Source organism: Enhydra lutris, unplaced genomic scaffold, assembly GCF_002288905.1.
Source record: "Enhydra lutris kenyoni isolate GAN:26980312 unplaced genomic scaffold, ASM228890v2 scaffoldscaffold50, whole genome shotgun sequence".
Lineage (NCBI taxonomy): Eukaryota > Metazoa > Chordata > Mammalia > Carnivora > Mustelidae > Enhydra > Enhydra lutris.
The window spans coordinates 15,733,961-15,759,734 of record NW_019154134.1 but is presented as its reverse complement, the minus strand read 5'-3'; the positions used below and the strand labels follow the sequence as shown (position 1 = coordinate 15,759,734).

Genomic DNA, 25,774 nt, shown 5'->3' with positions numbered 1-25,774 from the left:
CTTAGAGTGTTTGACAACTAAGTATTTCTCTCGCAATCTTTTTAAAAATAAGACTATTCTTAGTCAATCACCATGTGCCAGGCACTGTGCTAAGTTCTTTAGATAATATATGCATGTTCTCATTTCATACTCATATATCTAAGACATGTACTATTATCCCTATTTTTCCATAAAGAAACTGTTCCTGTGCTCTTATTGCCTTATACTACTTCTCAATACATAATGATATATTAGAACTCAGGTTCTCAAGATGATTAAATTATCAATAGGTCTTTATTAGGCACTTCTCCTTTAGGGCTTACAAAAATAAAATACTGATGGGGTTCAGAACACACCACTCAAATACGGTACCTTGACATATTGAATACTTTCAACTGAAGGAATGTGAGAAAACAGCAGAAGCAGGAAGGTCATGCTGGCCTCCCCTTTTACTTCTCCACTGAAATAGGTCATAAAATCCTCATGTGAGAGGTGCCTTCCTTATACCTGGAGGAAAAGAGCAGCCCAATCTCTCAAGAATGGAGAAGAATCCTAACAAATGGGCTTTACTTAACTTCCCCCCAGTTTACTACACTTATGTCATACTCTGACCTAATATACTTGAACCCAAGTCTACACTCTTCATCAAATCTAGCATAAATATATTAAGTTTTAATGGTTTCTTTACGTCATAACTCCTTCTGTGCCACTTAAAATTTGTATGAAATAAATTTGCATGCTTTCTCCTATTAAAACTGTTTTTGTCAGGTTAGTTTTTCAGACCCAGCCAAAGAACCTGAGGGGGTCAAGGAAAAATTCTTCCTCCACTACACTATGATGTCAAACATAAAAGTTTCTACATAAAATCTTTGTTTCATGGGAATATAACACATAGCATGGTGACTACAGTTAATAATACTGTACTGCATATTTGAAAACTGCTGAAAGTAGATTTTAAAAGTTCTCATTTCAAGAAAACAAATTTGTAACTACATACGGTGATGGATGTTAATTAGATTTATTATGGTGGACACTTAGCAATATACATATATACTGAATCATCATCATGCTGTACACATGAAAGTAATATAATGCTACGTCCATTACACTTCAACAAAAACAAAAAAAAGACTTTGTCAGCAAATATCCAGAAAAGTTTACTGAATATTTATTAATAATCTATGTTTATATGTGGGTGTGTTTTACTGATCAGAATAAGCAGTTTTGTTGATCTAATAAGAATTTCATTGCTGAAAAGGAATTCAGCTTATCCTTGTGTGTTTATGACATCCCCAAAATAAAAGATTCCAAAAATGAATATGAAATTTCTTGCTCAAGAGATTATAAGATTTCAACTGATAATGAGTTAAGAGGACATTTAAGAACAATCTTAAGGGAACTCAATCTGCTCTTTCCAATGGCAGCCACTAGACATGTGGCCATTTTAACTTAACCATTTTTAACTTAAAATTCAAGTTAAATCAAATAAAATTAAACATCTAGTTTCTCACACTAAGCACATTTTAAAAGCTCAATAGCCCCATGTGTGGCTAGTGGCTACCATACTCAGAGAAGACAGAAAATTTCTCTAGGTGCAGAAATTTCTGTGGGACAGTGTTGGTCTGGTGTTTGAAAATATTCTGGTTAATCAAATTATAAATACTATATGCTTATATTTTTGTAATATGATAGTACCCAAGAACCTGGAAGATGTGGCCTAAAAATTTCTGAATCATAATGGATTTGGGAGTATAAATGCTAGCTGAGAAGAAAGGGCATGAAATGTTTACTACCAAATAAATGTATTTAAAAGAGTGTATTTAGGGGCACCTGGGTGGCTCAGTGGGTTAAACCTCTGCTTTCAGCTCAGGTCATGATCCCAGGGTCCTGGGATCCAGCCCCACATAGGGCTCTGCTCAGCAGGGAGCCTGATTCCCTTCCTCTCTCTGCCTGCCTCTCTGCCTACCTTTGATCTCTGTCTGTCAAATAAATAAATAAAATCTTTAAAAAAAAAAGAGTATTTATTTTAGATGCTATCATCTATGCAGCACACTTGAAGCATAAGGCAATTTACAAGAAAGAGTAATTGTTAATGAAGCTAAAACAACCTCCAAGGTTTTTCTGTAGTGCTAACCATAAACAGATCATGCTGCAGTCAGACAGATGGTCAGAAATTGTAAAACTTCTCAAAAGAGACAATGAATTCAGAAAAGGAAATCAGATGCTCTACAAAACAGTTTACATTTTAAGTAAAAATTTCCTGTGGACAGAGGCTACGAAGAGAGCAGTTTAGACCTCAGATTAAATTCAGAGGGCCTCAAGCCAATATAAAAATGGACCCTAATTTATCAGACTAAAACTGCTGACTGATAAGAAAGGAGGGGGAACTTACTTATTGAGGGTACAGGAGGTAAATACCATATGGCAGAGAAAGGAATGCATAATAACAACCAAACAGAACCTCCATTACACAATATTATAAGGAAGTAAACCAAAGGAAGCCTGGCCTGTTCTAAAAAGGAAGTGATCAACATGGGAATATTCATTAGAATTTTAGTGTTATGATAAGCAAGAGTCACTTTATAAATCAGACTTAACATGAGAGACATAAAAATATTCTTATCAAATGGAGAGAGAGAAGCCAACTAAGAAAAAAAAGGCATAACAATAAGCCAAACATTTTCTAACAAAAGAAATTAAAGCTACTTACCACTGGGTTGAATTTATCTCCCTGATGTTTCTTAATTGAGCCAACATTCTATGGAAACCAAAATAAAAAAACAAAATTAACAATAAAAATAGATCGTTATGACTTTAAGGGATCATGTCTTCTAAATTCCTTCCTCAAAATGTAAATTATAATTCTCAAAAATTCACTAGTGTAAACACACAAATTTGCGAACTTCTAAATACATACCTAGCTTCTTAACAGTCACTGGATTGTTTTTAATATATTTGTTAACTGTGGTGAGCCCTCATCTATATCAAATAATAAATACCCACTTAACATTAAAATCCCATTTATCTGAACCTACTGAAAACAGTAAAGTTTTTCCAAGCAGATAAATTCAAATCACCAATTATATTTAAATTTAGTAGTTGGGTTTTTTTTTTTTTTAAGATTTTATTTATTTATTTGACAGACAGAGATCACAAGCAGGCAGAGAGACAGGCGGAGAGACAGAGGGGGAAGCAGGCTCCCCACTGAGCAGAGAGCCCGATGCGGGGCTTGATCTCAGGACCCTGAGATCATGACCTGAGCCGAAGGCAGAGGTTTAACCCACTGAGCCACCCAGGTGCCCCAAATTTAGTAGTTTTTTTAAAAATATTTCATTTATTTGAAAGAGAGCAAGTGAGAGTGAGCAGGATAGGGGGGAGAGAGAGAGACGGAGAGAGAATCTGAAGCAGACTCTGTGCTGAGCATGGAGCCCGACTCACGGCTCGATCTCAAGCAGGAGTTGGAGGCTTAACCAACCGAACTACCCAGACACCCCTAAATTTAGTAGTTTCTGATGGTTCTGTAAAGCAGACAATGGTAACAGCTGATCATATTGTATTCCTCCCATTTAAGAAATCTTAGTTTCTTTGGGGCAGTAATGGACCCAGTTAAATATCCACAATTGGAAGGCTCAGAGGTTGGAGGACGCAGTTGAGATCAGTGATGTATTAAGTCTGCTTTGGGGATGGAATGGGGCTGGTTATGGGCAAACATTTGTTTTCCTTATTCAGGGAGAGATGTAAACATGTCTACTGCTGTAACAACAATCCTATGACCATAAGTCAACAAGTGGGAGTACTAAAAACAACTAATAAGGCTAACAAAGTAGAAAAACAAAACAAGTTGGGGATTTCTATAAGCACTACTGAGCAGCTGGACCAATGTTAACTACTGCCTTCTTTCGGATTTCCTGGTATGTAAGAAAACTAAACTCCCATTTATTTAAACCATTGTGAAGTTTTCTGTATCTACAGACATAATACAAAGTAAAATATTACATAGTCCATACGGCAAAGTAAAACAGCCTAAACCCAAAACAGTAACATTAATAAAAAGTATACATATCATAATCTTCTTATTAAAAAATTCAGTAATGCTAATAAATTTGTGTTTCAACATTTTAGTTATCCTAAATTTACTAAGCTATTTTTCTCTGTGCCAAATGGTTTTAGTACTCCTGTTGTTTAAACTTCCCCACAAATTCTACTTACAGTACATGTCACAAAAAAATACCTGTGTGTACAGCAAAGATGGTCACTAAATTTCTCATTCAGTATACTCCTACATATGTAATAATCTGGTAGAATGGAATTGCCAATAAACTGAAACAGAATATGGCTATGGAAGAGCAAGTTGGAGAGAAGAGATATGCGAAACCTGTATTTAGAAACACTAGTTTATAATACCTGATAGATGTTCTAGTGAGATCTTTAGTAAGCAGCTGAATATGGTCATTCAGAGATGTGGGGACAGAGTAGCAGCAAGAATAAAATGTAAATTAAGAGTCACAACATTTGATTTGTGAACAGATAGGAATAATACAGTTAAAGGAGCCCACTGGTAAATTTTTATAAAGAGATTTGGGCAACAATTCATAGACTGTCCTAGCAAGATGTCCACCAATAAAAAAGCTGCTCATGAGGAGGAAAATAGGACATATTTTTGGTGCAAAGGTATAACTAGCCAAATAAAACTCACATAGGGTATTTCTCAAAAATATAGATTACTATGCTTTCTTTCTAAAGATTCTTTTTTTCCAAGACACTATTATTTGAGAGAGAGAGAGAGTGCGTGAGCAAGTGGGCATGAGAGTGGGGGGAAGAGCAGAGGAGAGGACCATCAGACTCTACCCTGAGCATGGAGCCCAAGCTGGGTGGGAGCCACCCAGGCGCCCCTTTACTTGATCCCGGGACTCCAGGATCATGACCTGAGCTGAAGGCAGTTGCTTAACCAACTGAGCCACCCAGGCGCCCTGGAAGAGTTTAAAAAGGATAGGTATTAAGTGTTCTTTGAATACTCACCAGTGAAGCTATCTAGTCCTAGCCAGAGCAATTAGGCAAGGAAAATAAATAAAAGACATTCAAACTGGAAAAGAAAAAGTAAAACTCGGGGGTGCCTGGGTGGCTCAGTGGGTTAAGGCCTCTGCCTTTGGCTCAGGTCATGATCCTGGAGTCCTGGGATCAAGCTCCACATAGGGCTCTCTGCTCAGCAGGAAGACTGTTTCCTCCCCTCTCTCAAATGAATGGATAAAATCTTAAAAAAAAAAAAAAAAAAAAAAGAAAAAGAAAAAGTAAAACTGTCACTATTTATAGACCACATAATAATATATGTAGAAGCCTCTAAAGACTCCAACAAAAAAAACTGTTAAAACTAATAAGTGAATTCAGTAAGTTGCAGGATACAAAAATCAGTTGATTTTCTACACACTAAAATTTTCAGAAAGAAAAATAAAACAAGCCCATTTATAATTATATCAAAGAACAAAATACCTATGAATAAAGTTAATGGAGTAAGTGAAAGACCTAAATATCAAAAATTCTAAGACATTAATGAAAGAAATTCAAGATACAAATAAATGAAAAGCTATTCCATACCATGAACTGGAAGAATCAATAGGGGTAAAATGTCCCTACTACCCAAAGCAATCTAAAGAGTCAGTGCAATCCCTAACAAAATTCCAATGCCATTTTTCAAAAAATATGGTCAATTAATTTAAAACAAAGGAGCCAAGGATACTAAGGGGTAAAGGACAGTCCCTTCAATGAATGATAGTGGGAAAACTACAGTCAAAGGCAGAAGAATGAAACTTGACCATTATCTTATATCATACACAAAAATTAACTCAAAATGGATTAAAGATTTGAACCTGGGGTGCGTGGGTGGCTCAAGGGTCCAAATCTTGATTTCAGCTCAGGTTATGATCTTAGGGTCATGAGATCAAGCCCTGTGTCATGTTCTACACTCTAACACAGAGTGTGCCTGTCCCTCTCCCTCCCCGAGCTTGCATGTGCTCTCTCTTCCTAATAAATAAAATCTTAAAAAAAAAAAAAAAAAAAAAAAAAGATGAACTTAAGACCTAAAACCATAAAACTCATACAAGAAAACAGAGCTTAGATAAGCTTGACATCTGACACCAAAGGCAACATTAAGTAAATAGGACTACATCATACTAAAAAAGCCTCTGGCACAACAAAAGAAACCATCAGCAGAAGGAAAAGATAATCTAGAGAACGGGAGAAAATATATACAAGTCGTAAGTGACTAATATTCAAAACATATAAAGAACTCATACAACTTAATGACAAAAAGTCCAATTAAAAAATGGGCAGAACATCAAAAGAAATGAATTCTTGCCATTTGCGACGACGTGGATGGAACTAGAGGGTATCATGCTTAGCGAAATAAGTCAATCGGAGAAAGACAACTATCATATGATCTCCCTGATATGAGGGAGAGGAGATGCAACATGGGGGGTTAAGGGGGTAGGAGAAGAGTAAATGAAACAAGATGGGATTGGGAGGGAGACAAACCATAAGTGACTCTTAATCTCACAAAACAAACTGAGGGTTAATGGGGGGAGGGGGGTTGGGGGTGGTGGGATTATGGACATTGGGGAGGGTATGTGCTATGATGAGTGCTGTGAAGTGTGTAAACCTGGCGATTCACAGACCTGTACCCCTGGGGATAAAAATATATGTTTATAAAAAATAAAAAAAAAATTAAAAAAAATGGGCAGAAGGGGCGCCTGGGTGGCTCAGAGGGTTAAACCTCTGCCTTCAGCTCCAGTCATGATCTCAGGGTCCTGGGATCAAGCCCGCATCAGGCTCTCTGCTCAGCAGGGAGCCTGCTCCCCGCCCTCTCTCTGCCTGCCTCTCTGCCTACATGTGATCTCTCTCTCTGTCAAATAAATAAATAAAATATTAAAAAAAATAATAATAATAAAAATTAAAAATGGGCAGATTGGAAAAGACACTTCAAAAAAAAAACCATATAGATGAAAAGATGTTCAACATTACTAATCATCAGGGAAATGCAAAACAAAACAATGAGACATCACATCTCGCATTTTAGAATGGCTATTATCAAAAAGACGAGAAATAACTAGTATTGATGAGAATATGAAGAAAAGGAAAGCCTTCTGACTTTAAGTGAGAATGTAAATTGGTACAGCCACTCTGTGAAACAATATGGAGGTTCCCTTCCCCACAAAAAAATATCCAGCCATATGATCCAGCAATTCCACTTGAGGGTATTTATCTGAAGAAAACAAAAACACTAAGTCCAAAATTAAGATAGTCCTCATATTCACTGCAGTGCATACACACATAAATATTATTCAGTCATAAAAAGAATGAGATCTTAAAAAAAAAAGAATGAGATCTTACCATTTGCAACAACTTGGATAGATGGATATTAGGCTAAGTTAAATAAGTCAGACATAAAGACAAATACCATTTAATCTCTCTTATATGTGGAATTTAAAAACAAACCAAAAACCCCTCCTAGATACAGAAAACAGAGTGGTGGTTGCCACAAGCGGGAGTGCAGGGGTAGGTTAAGATAAAGGGGGTCAAAAAGTTACATACATACATATAGTCTTTCTATCACCCCAGCAGAGGTCCCCACATGCTACTTTCCAATCAACACCCTAGCCAAGGCAACCTGTCCTGAATAAGAGTGTTACAACATTTGTAAGAATGCAGGCTTTGGTTCTCATGGAGCGAAACTGCTGGGTCACAGTCTATGTTTAATTATATATATTTTTTGAAGTTGTTTTAGAGAGTGGTTTTATCATTTAAGACTTCAGAGTTCCAGATACATCTTTTCCAACACTTGATATTCTCCACTCTTTCTTCAGTAGTATGGGCACAGCAATAGCTCACTGTATTTTTTGTTTTGTATTTCTCTAATTACAAAAGTAACAGCAGAGCCTCATCTGTACTTAGACCTCATTTAGATGATAAAACACTGGACTTCGTGGCGTCTGGGTGGCTCAGTGGGTTAAAGCTTCTGCCTTCGGCTCAGGTCATGATCCCGGGGTCTTGGGATCGAGCCCCGCATTGGGCTCTCTGCTCGGCGGAGAGCCTGCTTCCTCCTCTCTCTCTCTCCCTGCCTCTCTGCCTACTTGTGATATCTCTGTCAAATAAATAAATAAAATCTTTAAAAAAAAAAAAAAACAAAAACAAAACACTGGACTTCAAGCCTTGATGCTCTAAAAGGATAAAACTTCTGAAGAAAGTGTTCCGGGCACCTAGATGGTGCAGTTGGTTGAGCAACTGACTCTTGTTTTGGCTCGGGTTGTGATGCCAGGGTTGTGGGATGAAGCCCTGTGCTCAGTGCAGAATCTGGTTGAGTTTCTCTCTTCCTCTCTTTCTGTTCCTCCTCCCAACACTGGCATGCTCTCTCTCTCTAAATAAATCTTTAAAAAAAAAAAAAAAATTAAGTATTGGGGCAACTAGGTGGCTCAGTCAGTTAAGCAGCTGCGTTCAGCTCAAGGTCATGATTCTAAGGTTCTGGGATCGAGACCCACATCAGGCTCCTTGCTCACCAGGTGTGTCTGCTTCTCTCCCTCTGCCTGCTTGTGTGCTCCCTCTCTCTAACAAATAAATAAATAAAATCTTAACAACAACAACAAAAAAGTAGAGAGTGAGGGAGGAAAGTTTGTTCAAAAGAGCACACTGTATTAGAAAACAATTCTCCCTGAACATCTCACATTTCTGCATGATCTGGGTTCTCTATGCAATGTCATTTACAGGCAATTTAAGATGTTTGTATAAAGAGACATTCCAAGATAATAATGCTTAGCAAAATTAAGACAGTCCAATGTCTTCTCTCAAGAAGATTGTTTAAATTCCAGAGTAAAGATAAGGTTTCTGTCTCACTTTCAGAGGAAAGGACACGGACTCTCATTACTAGTGGTGCTATGTAAAATCAGAGACTCCCAATTTGGGGTTCCTCTCCTGTAATGCACACTATTGCCTGTGCAAGTATGATCTGACCCTTACTGTGTAGCCCTGTGTAGATTAAGGCTCAGGTAACTGACACAAGACAAGCCCTGGTTGCCGCTTTTGCAGTGAGTAATAAACTCTGTCTCTGATCTAGAGGTCATGTGCATACTGACAGGTTAACATACTAGCTTTTAAAGAGGGGAAAATCTAGACCCTTTACGGTTTCTGATTTAACCACTATAAATAAGAAACACATTGGGACACCTGGGTGATTCAGTCAGTTAAGCATCTGAGTGCTCCTGTCATTATCTCAGGGTGGTGAGACTAAGCCCTATGTTGGGCTCCACACTCGGTGTGGACTAAAGATTCTTCTTTCCTCTCCCTCTGCCCTTTCCCCCAACCACTGCACCCACTCTCCTTTTCTCTAAGAAAAAAAAGAAAAGAAAAAAAGGAAAAACACAGCCACAGTGTTTTATACCACCCAAAATCAAAATACTGAGTCCATTTCCCCATTCCTTAAATTCGGGCTGATCTTGTGACTTGCTTATATGGCAGTTTGTTGAGGAAATAACAGTACCTATGCCTCAAGAAGATTTTAAAAACTTCCACCTTTGACTTTTTTGAATGTTGCCCTAAGAACATGTCATAAAGCAGCCTAGGATAAAAGACCATAATACTGATTCACAAATTCAAGAGAAATATAAATTCCTCTTATTTTAAGCCAACAATCTTCCTAACTTTAACAACTATATTGTTTTTTCCAAAGAGGAAACCTTACGCTTTGTTCATTTTCTTACGGTATATTCTTTATTTCATTAGTTTCAGTTTTTTCTATGTTTTCTGCCTTTATTTATTTTGAATTTAATTGTCTTCTTTTTTTCTTATTAGGGTAAAGATTAAATAAATGATTGTAATACTTTCTTCTTCAAGATTTAAAACTGTAAATTCTCTAAGCTGCACTTCATAAATTTTGATATGCCTTTGTTAATTTAAGATGCTTTTGGCTTTTCTATTTGACTGGTTCTTTAACCCACAGGTTACTCAGAATCATTTTTATTTTGACACAGGGTACTAAACCTTACTTTGTTACTGATTTCTAACTGAATTCCATTATGGTCAAAGAACACATTATGATTTCTAGCCTTTGCAATATGCTGAAGCTTTCGGACAGCCCCACAAAACATCTATCTGGGTGAGTGTTTCATGTCCACCTGAATGTCACATTCTATATCTCTTGGGTATAATGCTTTATAAATATTAATTAGGTTAACTTGGTTGACAGTGGTGTTCAAATCTATATCCTTACCATTTTAAATATTTAAAATACTGAAATCTCCATCAGTGTAAGTCTATTTCTCCTTTTATAATTGTCTATTTTTATCTTATGTATTTTAAAGCTCTGTTATAAAGTGAATACACATTAAAGGTTCTTATATCTTCTTGATAAGTGGGTCCTTTTATCATTGTAAGATGTTCTTTTTCTCTAACAATCCTTGTCTTGAAATGTATGTCACTTGATATCCTTGTAGCCATAGGAGCTTTCTTTCAGTAAGTTTTAATACAGTGTATCTTTTCTCATGTATTCCTTTTAACCAAATTTATCTTTATATTTAAAGTGCCTACTTGGGGGCACCTGGGTAGCTCAGTGGGTTAAGCCTTTGCCTTCGGCTCAGGTCATGATCTCAGGGTCCTGGGATCAAGCCCCACATAGGGCTCTCTGCTCAGCAGGGAGCCTGTTTCCCCCTCTCTCTCTGCCTGCCTTTCTGCCTACTTGTGATCTATCAGATTAATTAATAAAATCTTAAAAATAAATAAATAAATAAAATGCCTACTTGTATGAAGCATACAGTTGGTCTTTCGGTCTTATCTAATCTGACAATTTTAAATTTTGATGGCAAGCTTAAACCTTAATATTTAATATAATTATTGGTGTGGCTTAATTTAAGCCTATTTCATTACTGTTTATTTTCTATTTGTGCTTTGTTCCTCTTTTTTCTTGACTTCAAATAATGCAAATGATGCTATTTTTTCCCCATACTATCTCATTTTATGGCCCTTTTGCTGTATTTTTTTGTTGTTGGTTGCTCTAGGAATATACAATACGCACTTAACTCATTACAGCCCATCTTCAAATATTACGTCACTTCACATATGATCTAAGAAATTTATTTTTTTTTTATTTTTATTTTTTTTAAGATTTTATTTATTTGTCAGAGTGAGCACAGGCAGACAGAGTGGCAGGCAGAGGCAGATGGAGAAGCAGGCTCCCGCTGAGCAAGGAGCCCGATGTGGGACTCGATCCCAGGACGCTGGGATCATGACCTGAGCCGAAGGCAGCTGCTTAACCAACTGAGCCACCCAGGCGTCCCTGATCTAAGAAATTTAAAAGTATAATTTATACTTACATTTATTCTCTCCCATATTTCAAGCTACTGTCATATATTTTACTTCCACATATTATAAATCCCACAATATTTTTTGCTTTGCACTAACTACTGTTATATAAGTTTGAAAACAAGAAAAAGGCGTCTGGGTGGCTCAGTCGGTTAAGCAAGTGACTCTTGTTTCAGCTCAGGTCATGATCTCAGGGTCATGTGAAAGAGCCCCATATTAGGCTCTACACTTAGTATGAAGTTGGCTTGGGACTCTCAATCCCTCTCCCTCTGCCCCTTCCCACTGCTCTTGCATGCTGTCTCTCTAAAATACATAAATCTAAAAAGGATAATTAAAAAATAAAAACAAGAAAACAGAATTTCATATTTATTCACAAATTTACCATTTTCTTCAGTCTGTTTCTTACCACAAATTTGCTGGTAAGCCAAACTGAGCAGATTTTTTTTGTTGTTGTTCCTTTCTTCTTCTTTTTTTTTTTTTTTAAAGATATTCCATTTTTCAGTTCTAAAATGTGCATTTGGCTCATTTTCAGGTTGTCCATTACTCTGTTGAAATACCCAATCCCTCACATACTACCCTATAAATTGATTTATCTATTTATTTATTTATTTATTTTTTTGACAGAGAGCTAGAGAGAGAGCACAAGTAGGCAGAGAGGCAGGCAGAGGGAGAGGGAGAGGCAGGCTCTTTGCTGAGCAATGAGCCCAACACCTGGCTTGATCCCAGTACCCTGGGATCATGACCTGAGCCAAAGGCAGACGCTTAACCAACTGAGCCACCCAGGTACCCACTGTAAGTTGCTTTAAAATCCCTTTCACCTACTTCTAATAACTGGGTCATCTATAAGCCTGCTTTTATTAACTATTTTCTCTTAAAAATATCATCACAGTTTCCAGTTTCTTTGTATGTTTCACAATTTTTCACAGTATTCTAGACACTGTTAGAATAAAGTTGAGAATTAAGCACAATATTGTTTTGTTAAGTTTTCCTTATTTCCCAGAGAGTCTACACTCTTCTCTCAGGACAGCTGATTGTAATTCATATTCCTAGCAAAAATCTGTATGAGCTGGGACTGGTTGCAGCTTTAATTAGATTGATTTCATCTGTGATCACTTCAACCTACAACTTTTCTACCCTCAAAGACAGCTACCTTTTTGATCTTGTCATCATCTGGGGTAGAAAGAATTTGGGATGCAGTTCTAAGTTGTTTTTTTTTGTTGTTGTTGTTCAGTTTGCCTTTAGATTTGAGTCCAGCAGAGTCCTACAATTCAAGAACACTGAATTTGCAGGACTACACATTTCTCTGAGCTCTTCAAGACCTCCTCCTCTACTGCTCTTCATGACAAAAGTCAAGGTGGATGGAATTATCAGGCTTAATGACTAATTTTTGCCTTAGAGGCTCTTGTCAGATTCCCATCCCTTCACAAAAGCCCATAATGTCATTCAAAAACTTGGATGAGTTATCATCATCATTTCAGTCTTCGAATGTATGGCAAGTCTGCTTCTCTATCCTATACTGAAACCAGGCAAGTGTCCCCAAGCAGGGAAGCTATCGCACTCTTGATTCACCTTGGAAATGTTCATTATCTGTGGAATTTAGTTCACTAAGGCTTTCTTGATTTCACAGATTTTTGCTAGCCCTATATTTTTTTAAAGCAGGATCCTTTTGTTTCCAGATTTTTCTTATTCTTAGCAGGGGACCAAAGGTTTTCTGTGTCCTCCTATAGCCTACTAGAAGCAGAAATATCAGGGCATTTCCAGTATAGATGAGACTATTTTATTTATAGAAAAGCCAATCCCATGGAAGATATCAAGCCTGACCCACTCCTTAGTCAAGTAAACTTGGTCAAGGTAGAAGAAAAATGTCTGGAATTCTCCTCTATTTCAGTTTAGGAGAAATAACATTAATTTACTGAAGAAGAGGTCCTAGTTATTTAAAAAAAAAAAAAAAAAAAAAGTATTTCATTTTGCAATTAGAAAAAAGACTAAAAATGCAAACACCCCAGACAGAATTTGTTTACTTAACAATGAAAGCCTAAGATTAGATCATTCCATAGTCAAAGAGAGCAAGTACAGGTAGAATCAGGAAAGAAAGCAGTACAATATGGTTCATAACCAAACTGAGGGAAGACGAAATGGTGCAGAAAAGGAATACGGAGGTCTGTGTGTTCATTTAACTATTTCTAACATTATAGTTGATTCTGTAATTTTCAACAATAGGTCAATAAAAGCTGTGCAAAAAAGACATTTGGGGCAGTATGTATCACAAATGTATATTCACAATGATGTTGCTTACTGTGATAGGCAAAGGAAATCTTGGCCTTATTTCAAACCTAGAAATATCTTCCTCATACAGTCTTGACTGAATCCTCAACTCTTCCTCATAACACACAATCTTGTGGGTGGATTAACTTCCTTGTGTGTATTCCTTTATTTCTTTTTACTTCCTAGTATTGATTTTCATGTTAGACTAACACCCAATATTCTCAGTTTCTGCTAATGACTACAATAACAACTTCTTTTTCTTGATGCTTGAAATCATTAAGCATCATCTGGGAAGCCCTGCTTGGAACAGAACAAAATGGTCAAATAAACCAAACAGAATCCTGGTTCTCTAAAATACTCTATGGGAACAGTTTAGTTTGACCATGTGCAGCAATATTCTATACTATGCTATACTAAATAGGTGTATTTTTTCTCCCACCTTAAAAAGGATCTCTCTCAAGGAGCCTGGGTGGCTCAGTTGGTTAAGCATCTACCTTCACTCACCTCATGATCCCAAAGCTCTGGGATCCAGCCCCTCATCAGGCTCCCTGCTCAGCGGGGAGTCTGCTTCTTTCTCCCTCCACCCCCTGCTTATGCACATGCTCTCTCTCTTTCAAATTAATAAATAAAATCTTTAAAAAGGGGGAGGGGTGCCTGGGTGGCTCAGTTGTTAAGCGTCTGCCTTCAGCTTGGGTCATGGTCCGAGGACCCTGGGATCAAGCCCCATATCAGGCTTCTTGCTCAGTGGGAAGCCTGCTTCTAGCTCTGCCTGCCACTCCCCTTACATATAGTCTCTCTCTATCAAATAAATAAGTAAAATCTTTAAAAAAAAAAAAAAAAAGGACCTCTCTCTCAATATACCTCTCCAGCTACTAACCTCTTTCTCTGCTCCCCTTTACAGTAAAACTCCAACCAAGCTGTCTATATACACTGTCTTCAATTATTTCATCAACTGTTCTTAAACCCACTCCAATTACACTTATGTCCCCATCAATTCAATGGAAACTATTCTTCCTAGTTCATCAAAGGCCCACAATAGTGCCAAATTCAAAAGATAAATTCTAAATTCACATCTCACTTGACTCATTTCATTAGGAGCATTGTTCCTACTATTTTACACATTTTCTTCACTTAGCTTCCAAGACATCACATGTTCCTAATCTTGTTTTTACACCACTAATTATGCCTCAGCCTCCTTTGCCAGTTACTCCTCTTTAATGCCAACCACTTAACACATTATAAGTGACCGACAACACAGATTTTGATCCTCTTCTCCATATCCGTATCATCCTTGATGATCATCCAGTTTCAAGTGTTAAAATCTTATCAGCTCTTTAAATAGTAAGTACTGGAATGATACCTGTCCTAGTTTGGGTTCTCCTACAAGCAAAGGCTTAAGTAAGGACTTAAGTACAGGACATTCCTTGTCCAGGAAATGACCTGAGGAGCAGGAACAGTAAGGCAGAGATGAAGAGGGGTGCCTGGGTGGCTCAGTGGGTTAAAGCCTCTGCCTTCGGGTCAGGTCATGATCCCAGGGTACTGGGATCGAGCCCCACATCGGGTTCTCTGCTCAGCAGGGAGCCTGCTTCCCTTTCTCTCTCTGCCTGCCTCTCTGCCTACTTGTGATCTATCAAATAAAATCTTAAAAAAAAAAAAAAAAAGGCAGAGATGAAGAAAAAGCCAATGTAAGGAATGGTATATTGTCAAAGTCATTCCTAAGCACAAAAGGGGCTCATTCTACTTAAACTTCTTGAGAAGTACACAGGCAATCTCTAGGAATTGTCTGCCTACAGGATGAGAGACAAGCTGTTCTTGAACTGACCCGTCTGCCACTGATTAAGGGTTGCCTCTACTGACATTAACTTTCACTGGCTATCAGCCTATGCTTGCTTTCTGGTATAGATGGCTTCCAATAGCAGTGAAATCACTGGGGCTTCCTTTCACTGGGAAGGATATTCCAAAGTGACTCTTTGCACTGTTATGGTACTGTTTCTTGCACCTACAGTTAAAGTCAGAAGTGAGCCAAGAGGATGTGATCCTGCATACCAGAACTGCCCACTAGTTCTAGACTAGAGCACTTCTATTAACCCCAGACTTCCATATCCAACTCCCTGCTGTATGTCTCCATTTAGTGGAGGAATATAAAGAAAAAAGCAAGAATTAATCATTTAGAAAAACAAAGGAGTAAAAATGTGGAAAGAATCCAAGAGGTGATTCCAGTTTTGATGGCAGTACAGTTGACTCTTAAACAATATGGGTTCGATCTGCACATATTCAAGTGGATTTGTAAGTGGATTTTTAAAATAAATACAGTACAGTGCTATAAATGTATTTTCTCTTCCATATGATTTTCTTTTTTTTTTTTCTTTCAGGAAGTTTTTACTTCTTTTTTAAAAAGATTTTATTTATTTATTTGAGAGAGAAAGCTAGAGCAAGGGCAGGGCGGGGACAGGTTAAGAACAGAGGGAGAAGCAGACTTCCCGCTGAGCAGGGAGCTGGAGTGGGACTCATCCCAGGACGCTGGGATCCTGATCTGACCTGAAGGCAGACGCAGATGCCAACTGAGCCACCCAGACTCCTTCCTTGATTTTCTTAGTACCACTTTCTTTTCTCTAGCCTACTTCATTGTAAGGGCACAATACACATAATACATTTACATACAAAATATTTCTTAATCAACTATTTATTTGTCAATAATGCTTCCAGTCAAGAGTAAGCTATTAGTAGTTAAGATACATCAATTTTTGACAGTGCAGGGGTCAGCATCCTCAAACCACACATTGGTTCAATGGTCAATCGGAGAAGAATATAAACGTTAAGAATAGACAGTTCCCCAGCAAGTTTAAAGATACAAAACGGGACACCTGGGTGGCTCAGTTGGTTGGGCGGCTGCCTTCAGCTTAGGTCATGATCCCGGTGTCTTGGGATCGAGTCCCACATCGGGCTCCTTGCTCTGCCTTTGCCTACCACTCTGTCTGCCTGTGCTTGCGCGCTCTCTCTAACAAATAAATAAATAAAATCTTAAAAAAAAAAAAAAAAGATACAAAACACACCACTAGGAATCAGAATGGGAATATAATAGCACAAATAAAAATTATTTCTGCATTTCGGGATAAATGTAGACTTTATCATATATTGCAAAACAAAGTATTTTAAAAATAAATTACTAAATTCAGTATATAGTGATGTTTTAAATTTTTCATGACTTACTATAAAAATATAAATTATAAAACAGTTTCAGGAAATAGAAAATCATGGATGAAACTTAAGGGTTTATCAGTAAGTCACTACTCTAAAGGACAATAAGCACCTAAGCACTCACAAACTTTAAAGAAATGGAATTTGATCACAAGATTCAGAGCTCATAGGAAATATGAAAAAGTTCTCAATTCATATTACAAATCCAATATAATTCTTACACAACATCTATCAAAGTCAGCATACTGCATCAATACACCATTTATACTCAAGAATACTTCCAAAAATCCTAAATTATATAGAAGAAACTCAAATACAGTAGTAAAACTAAATATGACTATGGAAAATTAATTCTAGGAATGCCAAAAGAATAAATCTATGAATAGTACATCACACAAAGAGATGAAAAAGGGGTAAAATGGATCTTCTTTTTTTAAAATTAATTATTTTTATAAACATATAATGTATTATTTGCCCCAGGGGTACAAGTCTGTGAATCATCAGGCTTACACACTTCACAGAACTCACCATATCACATACTCTCACCAGTGTCCATAACCCAACCACCCTCTCCATACACCTCCCCACCCTCCCCAGAAACCCTCAGTTTGTTTTGTGAGATTAAATGGACCTTCCTGACAATGCCAAAAGGGAATCTAATAAAAGACAATACTCATTCTTGAGAAAAATCCTAGTAAACTAGAAACAAAATAATTCCTCAATAAAAAAACAAACATCTCCATCACGTTCATGGAAATAAAATAAAAATGAGAAACACTAACACTAAAACTTAAGAGAAGGGGCAGTTGGGTGGCTCAGATGGTTAAGTGGCTGCCTTCAGCTCAGGTCATGATCCTAGGGTGCTCAGCAGGGAGTCTGCTTCTCTCTCCCCCGCTGTCTCTCTCTCCCAGCTTGTGCTCTCTTTCTCTCGCTCACTCTTTAAAATAAATAAAATCTTAAAAATAAAATAAAATAAAATTTAAAAGAATATTAACCCTATCAACTAAGTGAAAAAGACAACTCACAGAATGAGAGAAAATATTTGTACATCATGTATCTGATAAGGGAACTATATCCAGAATACATAAAGAACTCTTACAAGAAAAAAAAAAAAAAAAAACCCAAAAACAAAACTTAAAAAAAACAGGCAAAGAATCAGAAGAGGCATTTCTCCAAAGATACACTAATGTTCAATAAGCACATGAAAAGATGTTCGACATTATCAGTCATTACGGATGCGCAAGTCAAAACCACACTCAAATAAATTTTAAACCCACTAAGGATGACTATAATCAAAAAGACAGGCAATAACAAGTGCTAGAGAAGATGTGGAGAAACTGGAACCCTCATATATTGCAGATGGAAATGTAAATCGGTATAGTCACTTTTGAAAAAAAAGTTTGGCAGTTCCTCCAAAAAGTTAAACAGTTACCATATGATCCATCAATTCCACTCACTGGTACATAACAAAGAGAAATGACAATATACCCTCTCTGAAAAACTTGTAACTAAAGTTCATAGCAGCATTACCTATAGTGACCATAAAGTGGAAACAATTCAATACCCATCAACTAATTAAGAAATAAACAAAATGTTGTATATCCATACAATAGAATATTACTCAGCTATAAAAAGAGATTAACTATTGACACATGATACAACATGGATGAACTTTGGAAACATTATGCTATGATAAAGAAGCCAGACAGTCAAATCCCTTGCTCAAGTGAGGTCTTTTTACCTCACTACAGACTTCTCATTCCACCTGCCACTTCAACATGGTAATTACTTCTTCAGTTCTCTATGTGGTTTTTTAAAATGAAGAGATCTATAAATAAAATATGTTTTTATGCAGTGTGTACACTGTCCTAGAAACTGAACCAAACCTGTTGGAACACATGACCTGATTTGAGAATCCTGGACACAAATGCCACTGTTTGAAATTCCATTAGCTATATTTTCTGGACCTTTTATAATCAACTCTATTAAGCAAATTCACACGGTGAAGACAAGACCCCAATTTCCAAAGATGAATTTCCTCCTAAGTATATCTTTTCCTGGGTTCAAGAGAAGAAGCAGCCACCAGTAAAAACCAGAAAAAGGTCTGAAGTGGCTAAACAAAAACAAGAAGCCAGTCTGAATCCTCATTTTTCTGTAAAGCTAATGTGTTTGCTCTGGGGATAACTTAGCCTGGGTATGATTATAAACATCACAAACCTTCCAAAGAAAGAAAAACAGATGACTCTCCACACCCTGTTGCACAAAATTATCAGTAAAACTTAAAAAAATACCACCACTTGATAAAAGTCCTAGAATTCAGATGGATATTTTAGGTATAACATCTGCTATTCTATTAAGTCATCCCAAATACCCTTTAGGGCAAAAAAAAAATTATCTTTTTTTTTAAGTTTTTATTTATTAAAGAAATCACTACACCCAACATGGGGCTCAAACTCATGACCCCGAGAGATCAAGAGTCACATGCTCCTCTGACTGAGCCAGCCAGACACCCCTAAAGACTCATCCATTTTTTAAACCTTTTTTATTGATCATACATACCCTCTCCAATGTCCATCACCCAGTTACCCCATCGCCCTACGCCCCCTTCCCCTCCAGCAACCCTGTCTGTTTCCTAAGATTAAGAGTCTCTTATGGTTTGTCTCCCTCTTGTTTCATTTTTTCCTCCCTTCCCCTATGATCCTCTGCCTTGTTTCTTAAATTCCACATATAGTGAGATCATATGAAAATTGTCTTTCTAGGATTGACTTATTTCACTTAGCATAATACCTTCTAGTTCCACCCATGTCTGGCAAGACTCATCTATTTCTTAAGTAGAATAGCATCATACCCATAGAAAAAAAATAGAGAAAATTTTAAGCTTCTTCTACTACTCAAACAATATTTTTTCTTCTTTTTTAACCACATCATTTAGTTCCCTATTTATTGAATGCCTTACTACAAAGGTGTTGGGGGAACATAAAGTATAATATCCAGTTTTCTGATCTCAAAGGGCTTAGAAATAAAATAGGGGATACAAGACAAATTCAGTTTAGAAAGACTAAAGGGCAATAATTAAAAGGGCACACCATTAAGAATCTGCTGGAAAGGGGTGCCTGGGTGGCTCAGTGGGTTAAAGCTGCTGCCCTCGGCTAGGGTCATGATCCCAGGGTCCTGGGATTGAGCATGCATGGGCTCTCTGCTCAGCAGGGAGCCTGCTTCTTCCTCTCTCTCTCTGTCTGCCTCTCTGCCTACTTGTGATCTCTCTCTGTCAAATAAATAAATAAAATCTTTAAAAAAAAAAAAAAAGAACCTGCTGGAAAGCTAAAAATAAACATTTTATTAAGAAGATGTCTGAAAGCCAGAAACTATTTCCTTTGTTGTTATTTTTTGTTATTATGGAAAATGGTGTTTGGTCTTTGAAGAAATCCCAAATGTGAGCAAGAAATCACTATAATAGAGAATGTACAGTTTAAAACATTATCTTGCTGTAGTGCCAACTTTTATAAGCTGTTCCATCTAACCAATATAGAATTAGAAACTTTTTTTTTTTTAAGATTTTATCTATTTATGACAGAGATAACGAAAGAGGGACAAGCATAGGGGAGCTGGAGAGGGAGAAGCAGGCTCCCCACTGAGGAGGAAGTCCAATATGGGGCTGGGTCCCAGGATGCTAGGATCAAGACCCGAGCTAAAGGCAGACACTTAAGGACTGAACCACCCAGGCAACCCTAGGATTAGAAACTTCTAAGTGTTGGCATTTCTAAGACTGAAGAAATGGCTGTGTCTAAAAGTCAGAATTTAAATTAAGGTTCAGGGAGCTGCCTGGGTGGCTCAGTAGGTTAAGTGTCAAGGTTAAGCTCGGGTCATGATCTGGGGGTGCTGGGATCAGGCTCCACATCCAGCTCCCTGTTCAGGGGCGAGTTTCTCCCTCTCTCTCTGTTCCCCCTCCCCCACTTGTGTTCTCTCTCCCATCTCTCTCTCACATAAATAAAAATAAAATCTTTAAAAAATAAAAATTAAAAAATAAATTAAGGTTTAGGGATTCAGCCTCACTACCTGATGATACAAAATAAAAATGGGCATTTGTTGATAGCTACTCTGTGCCAGGTACTCTGGTAAATGCTTACATACATAATCTCATATCTCAAAATAGTCCTGTCAAGTAGGTTCTAACCCTAATCCTAATTTTATCTCCATTTCACAGAGGAGGGATGGATGTTGCTTAATTAGGTTGTATTAGGAAGGTGGTCATGAAGAGTCCCTGAACTCAGCCTTGCTGGCTCACAGTTCCAGATCTTTACCTACTACACATACTCTATGTAAAAATGTCCTGTTATACTTAAGTCCTCCTGGACTTATCTAATTTATAATGTGTGGAAATCAGCCTTCATTTTACAAACACTACTTTTGAGAGTACTTCTGTTAAGTAACAAATTTCTTAAAAATTTTCTGTGGAAAAGTAAAAAAAAAATATTGTTGGAGCAACTAAAAAGTGCATTAATTTGTGCCCAGTTCACTCACACACAGAGAACTCTGATATGCCTCTAAATTGGGTATTTTATGCATATTTAAACATAAACAAAAGTCACAAGACAAATAAGTAGGAAATCTTAAGACTCCAAGTGTATGGGCACCTGGCTGGCTCTGTCAGTAGGGCATGCAACCTGACCGCAGGGTCATGAATTCAAGCCCCACGCGGCACATAGAGATTATTTAAAGAAAAAAAAAATTTTTTTAACAGCATTCCATGACATCAATGATTTACAGTGACTGTAAGGACAACGTGGGTATACAAATGGCAAGGACCAACATAATAATAAATTACACTTTCAATGTTCCTATTGAGAAAACTCCTATGTGCATAGAGACTTGGGAGTCTTTTGAAATAAAATACCATGGCCTATGGAAGGGAACCATTCTAAAATTTCAATGCAAGTATTCTGTCTATGTCAAAATGGATGAGAGGAAAAAGATTACATCGCTGACACCTTTAGAGTAACTTCTTGGGGCACCTATGTGGCTCAGTCAGTTAAACATCTGATTCTCGGTTTCAGGGCAGGTCACGAGATTGAGCCCAGTGCCTGGGCTCCTTGCTCAGTGTGGAGTCAGCTTGAGATCCTCTCCCTCTTATTCCCCCTCTGCCACAACTCCCCCCCACTGTGTGTGCTTTCTCTCTCTCAAATAAATACATAAAAATCTTTATAAAAATAAATAAAAATGGGCCAAAGATCTTAATATTCACCCCACCAAAGAAGACAGAGATGAAAAATAAGTGCATGAAAAGGTGCTCCACATCATATGTTATTAGGGAAATGCAAATTAAAACAATGAGATATCACTGCAAACTATTAGAAGGGCCCAAATCTGGAACACCAACAACACTAAATGCTACTGAGGAAGTGAAACTCTCATTCAGTGCTGGTGGGAACACAAAACTGTTACAGACACTTTGGAAGACAGTTTGGTGGTAGTTTAGAAAACTAAACATATTCTTAGAACATGATCCAGCAATTGTGCTCCTTGATATTTGCCCAAAGGATCTGGAAACATATGACCACAGAAAAACCTGCACACAGTTTTATTCAGAACTGTTACTACCTGGGAGCAAACAAGATGTCCTTCAGTTGGTGAATGGATAAATAAACTGGTACCTTCAGTAAATGGATTATACTGAGCTAAGAAGAAATGAGCTACCAAGCCATGAAGAGACATGGCATACTGCAAAGTAAAAGGAGACATTCTAAAAAGTCTATGTACATAAATATATACAACAGTCCAACTATATGACATGCTGGAAAAAAGCAAAACTATGCATCAGAACTTTCCAGGAGTTGGAAAAGTGGGTGAAGAAGAAGAAATACAGAGTTTTAGAGCAGTAAAACTGCCCAGTATAATATTCTAATGATGGATACATGTCATCATATATTTGCTCAAAGCCATAGAATGTTTGACATCAAGAATGAACCCTAAAAGTTCATGATGGACTAAAATAAATGATGAACTCTGGGTAATAATTACATGTCAGTCTAGGTTCATTAATGGTAATAAATGTACCACTCTGATGGGGAATCTGATAACTGTGCGTATGTGGAAACAAGGGGTCTATGGGTGAATCTCTGGACCTTATGCTCCATTTTGCTGTGAACCTAAAACATTCCTCTGAAAAATTAACTCTATTTTTAAAAAGGACAACTAGTCCTGACAATTCTTATGAAAAAAGGAATGGCTGTATCTTAACTGGAAAAATTACAATTTCTGTCAGTTACATTCATATTCTAACATGCAATCACTCAGTGTTAAATAATACCTCATTCTAAAGTCACCTCTTTCAATTAGCTGTGAAGTTCTTCTTTATATTTTTTAAAGCCAACTCAGTCAAGCAAACTGGGACACTACGCGGATCAAAATTTGACATTTTCTGGGACTATGAGGATTTTTTAATAGCAGACATGTGACTGGTCATACTACTGGAAATCTTGAAAACCTTTTAAGCTAAAACCACCTGTATCATATTCTTTGATATTTTAGTGGTCTCACTAAAGCATTTGCATAAACTTGCCTCCTCAGGAAACTACAAGCTTCATAATGGCAAGAACACCTTGTAGAGAAGGAATTGCCTTCTCTCAGGCATAAATACTTCTCAACTTTCATAATACGAAAATAAACATACCATTTCCTCATCTGATTTCCAGTCCACCAATAAGCAAAATAGAATTGTGATATGTCATTCCTTCATTAGAAACAAAATCCTGAAATAGTCTGCTATCCAAGTAGCAAAAGTCCAAATTAGAACAATGATGGATAGAGGGGTATAAAATATATCCATCTGCATCTATTTTACCCTTAAATCAAGTTAGAGTACCAAAAAAATCTATTATTTTGAATATTATCTTATCCTAGTATATAATCCATCTTCAGTGAGCTTTTTATATTTATGCTTCTCTTTTTATTAAAAAAATCATTATTTTAAATAAAAAATTGAAAAAAAAACAAATCATTATGAAAAAGAGGCTGAGAGCTATAGAATATAAGCTATTAAATTGTTGTCAACAATACTGTCTATTCATTACTCAACAGCTCTTACATATGGGAATTCAGATTTTAGAAATCATTTAGAATGGCAAGGAAAATCTTTTGTCTCCTCTGCAGAACTTGTGATACATTTCTTTATTTAGGGTAATGAGAAACTTGGCTCCCAGGAAGCTTAGCTAAATCTGGTCTACCACAGCAATCATGCTAAATTACTTAAAAACTATTTATTTCCTTATTCATTTCCCTGGATATGATTTTCTATTTCTATTAACTATAGTATTTACATCCTGTTAAAAGTAACTTCAAATCTTTTATTTAAGAAGAACTATTAAAAATAACATCATATTGAACACACAAAGATCTTAATTAAGTAACTATCACATTGTAAAAGAATAAAAGAAAAACTAATTAAAAAAAAAAAAAAAAGGCTGCCCTTTTATTTATTATCTGAAAAGATCTCCAATCAGGGGCGCCTGGCTGGCTCAGCAGGTAAAGCATACATCTCTTGATCTCAGGGTTGTGAGTTCAAGCCCCACACTGACTACAGAGATTACTTAAAATAAAAAAATCTAAAAAGATCACTAAACAAAAAATGCTAGAAAGTAATACAGCAATCTAATTGCTTAAGTAAAGAGACTGAAGGAACAGTGGACCCTGGCAAAAGAATCCCTATTCATCTCAGTTTCTTCATTTACCAAAATAAAGGTAGGGCTTCTTACAGACTAGGGACGTAATTAAGAAAGACTTAATAGATTTATTTGTTCCTTGGCCTCTCCCCTGAGCGTGACAGTTCTTAGCACAAGGCAAATGCTTAAATGTTGTTAAAGTCTAAAGAGCTCAGAGAGGGGCACCTGGGTTGGTCAGGCGTTTAAGTGACCAACTCTTTTTTTTTTTTATTTTTTATTTATTTGACAGAGAGAGAGAGAGAGAGATCACAAGTAGGCAAAGAGGCAGGCAGAGAGAGAGGGTAGGAAGCAGACTCCCTGCTGAGCAGAGAGCCTGATGCGGGACTCAATCCCAGAACCCCGGGATCATGACCTGAGCCGAAGGCAGAGGCTTAACCCACTGAGCCACCCAGGCACCCAAGTGACCAACTCTTGATTTCAGCTCATGCTATGATCTCATGGGCTGAGATTCTTTTCCCATCCTCCCTCTCCACCATTCGAGTGTGCACACACACTCACTCTCACAAATAAACAAATAAAATCTTTAAAGAAAAAAAAGAATGAAAAGACAAGCAGTAAAGGGGAGAAAATACATGCCAACCACCCCATCTGAGAAAGAATTAGTATTTAGAATACATAAATCTCAAAACACTCAACAGTGAAAAAAAAACCCTATTAGAAAATGGACAAAAGACATGACCAGATATTTCACTGAAGAGAATATACAGATGATAAACAAGCACATGAAAGACGTTCAGTACCATTAGCCATGAGGGAAATACAAACTAAAAATACGATGAGATACCACTACATACCTTTTTTTTTTTTTTAAAGATTTTATTTACTTATTGGACAGAGAGCACAAACAGGGGGAGCAGCAGGCAGAGGGAGAGGGAGAAGCAGGCTCCCCACTGAGCAGGGAGCCCCACATGAGACTCCTGATCCCGGAACCGCGGGATCATGACCTGAGCCAAAGGCAGTCATTTAACCAACTGAGCCACCCATGTGCCCCACCACTACGTAACTTTAAGAATGGCTAAAATAGGGACCCCTGAGTGGCTCAGTCAGTGGGGCGTCTGCCTTCAGCTCAGGTCATAATCCCAGGGTTCTGGAATTGAGCCCCACATCAGGCTCCCTGCTCGGTGGGGGACCTGCTTCTCCCTCTCCCTCTGTGGCTTCCCCTGCTTGTGCTCTGTCAAATTAATATATAACAAAAAAATATTGGGGCATGTGGGTGGCTCTGTGGGTTAAGCCTCCGCCTTCAGCTTAGGTCATGATCTCAGGGTCCTGGGATC

The 25,774-nt window shown here is 37.3% G+C and overlaps 1 protein-coding gene across 8 annotated transcripts in view; it reads right to left on the bottom strand.

Annotated features, from left to right (window-relative positions):
* The window catches only part of LOC111156877 (erbb2 interacting protein), a 130,586-nt gene that overhangs the window by 80,798 nt on the left and 24,014 nt on the right, over nucleotides 1-25,774 (bottom strand). For all 8 annotated transcript variants that reach the window (XM_022517993.1, XM_022517995.1, XM_022517998.1 and 5 more), the window contains exon 2: nucleotides 2,690-2,737. The gene's annotated coding sequence lies outside the window, so the exon portion shown is untranslated. The remainder of the gene's footprint in view (nucleotides 1-2,689; nucleotides 2,738-25,774) is intronic.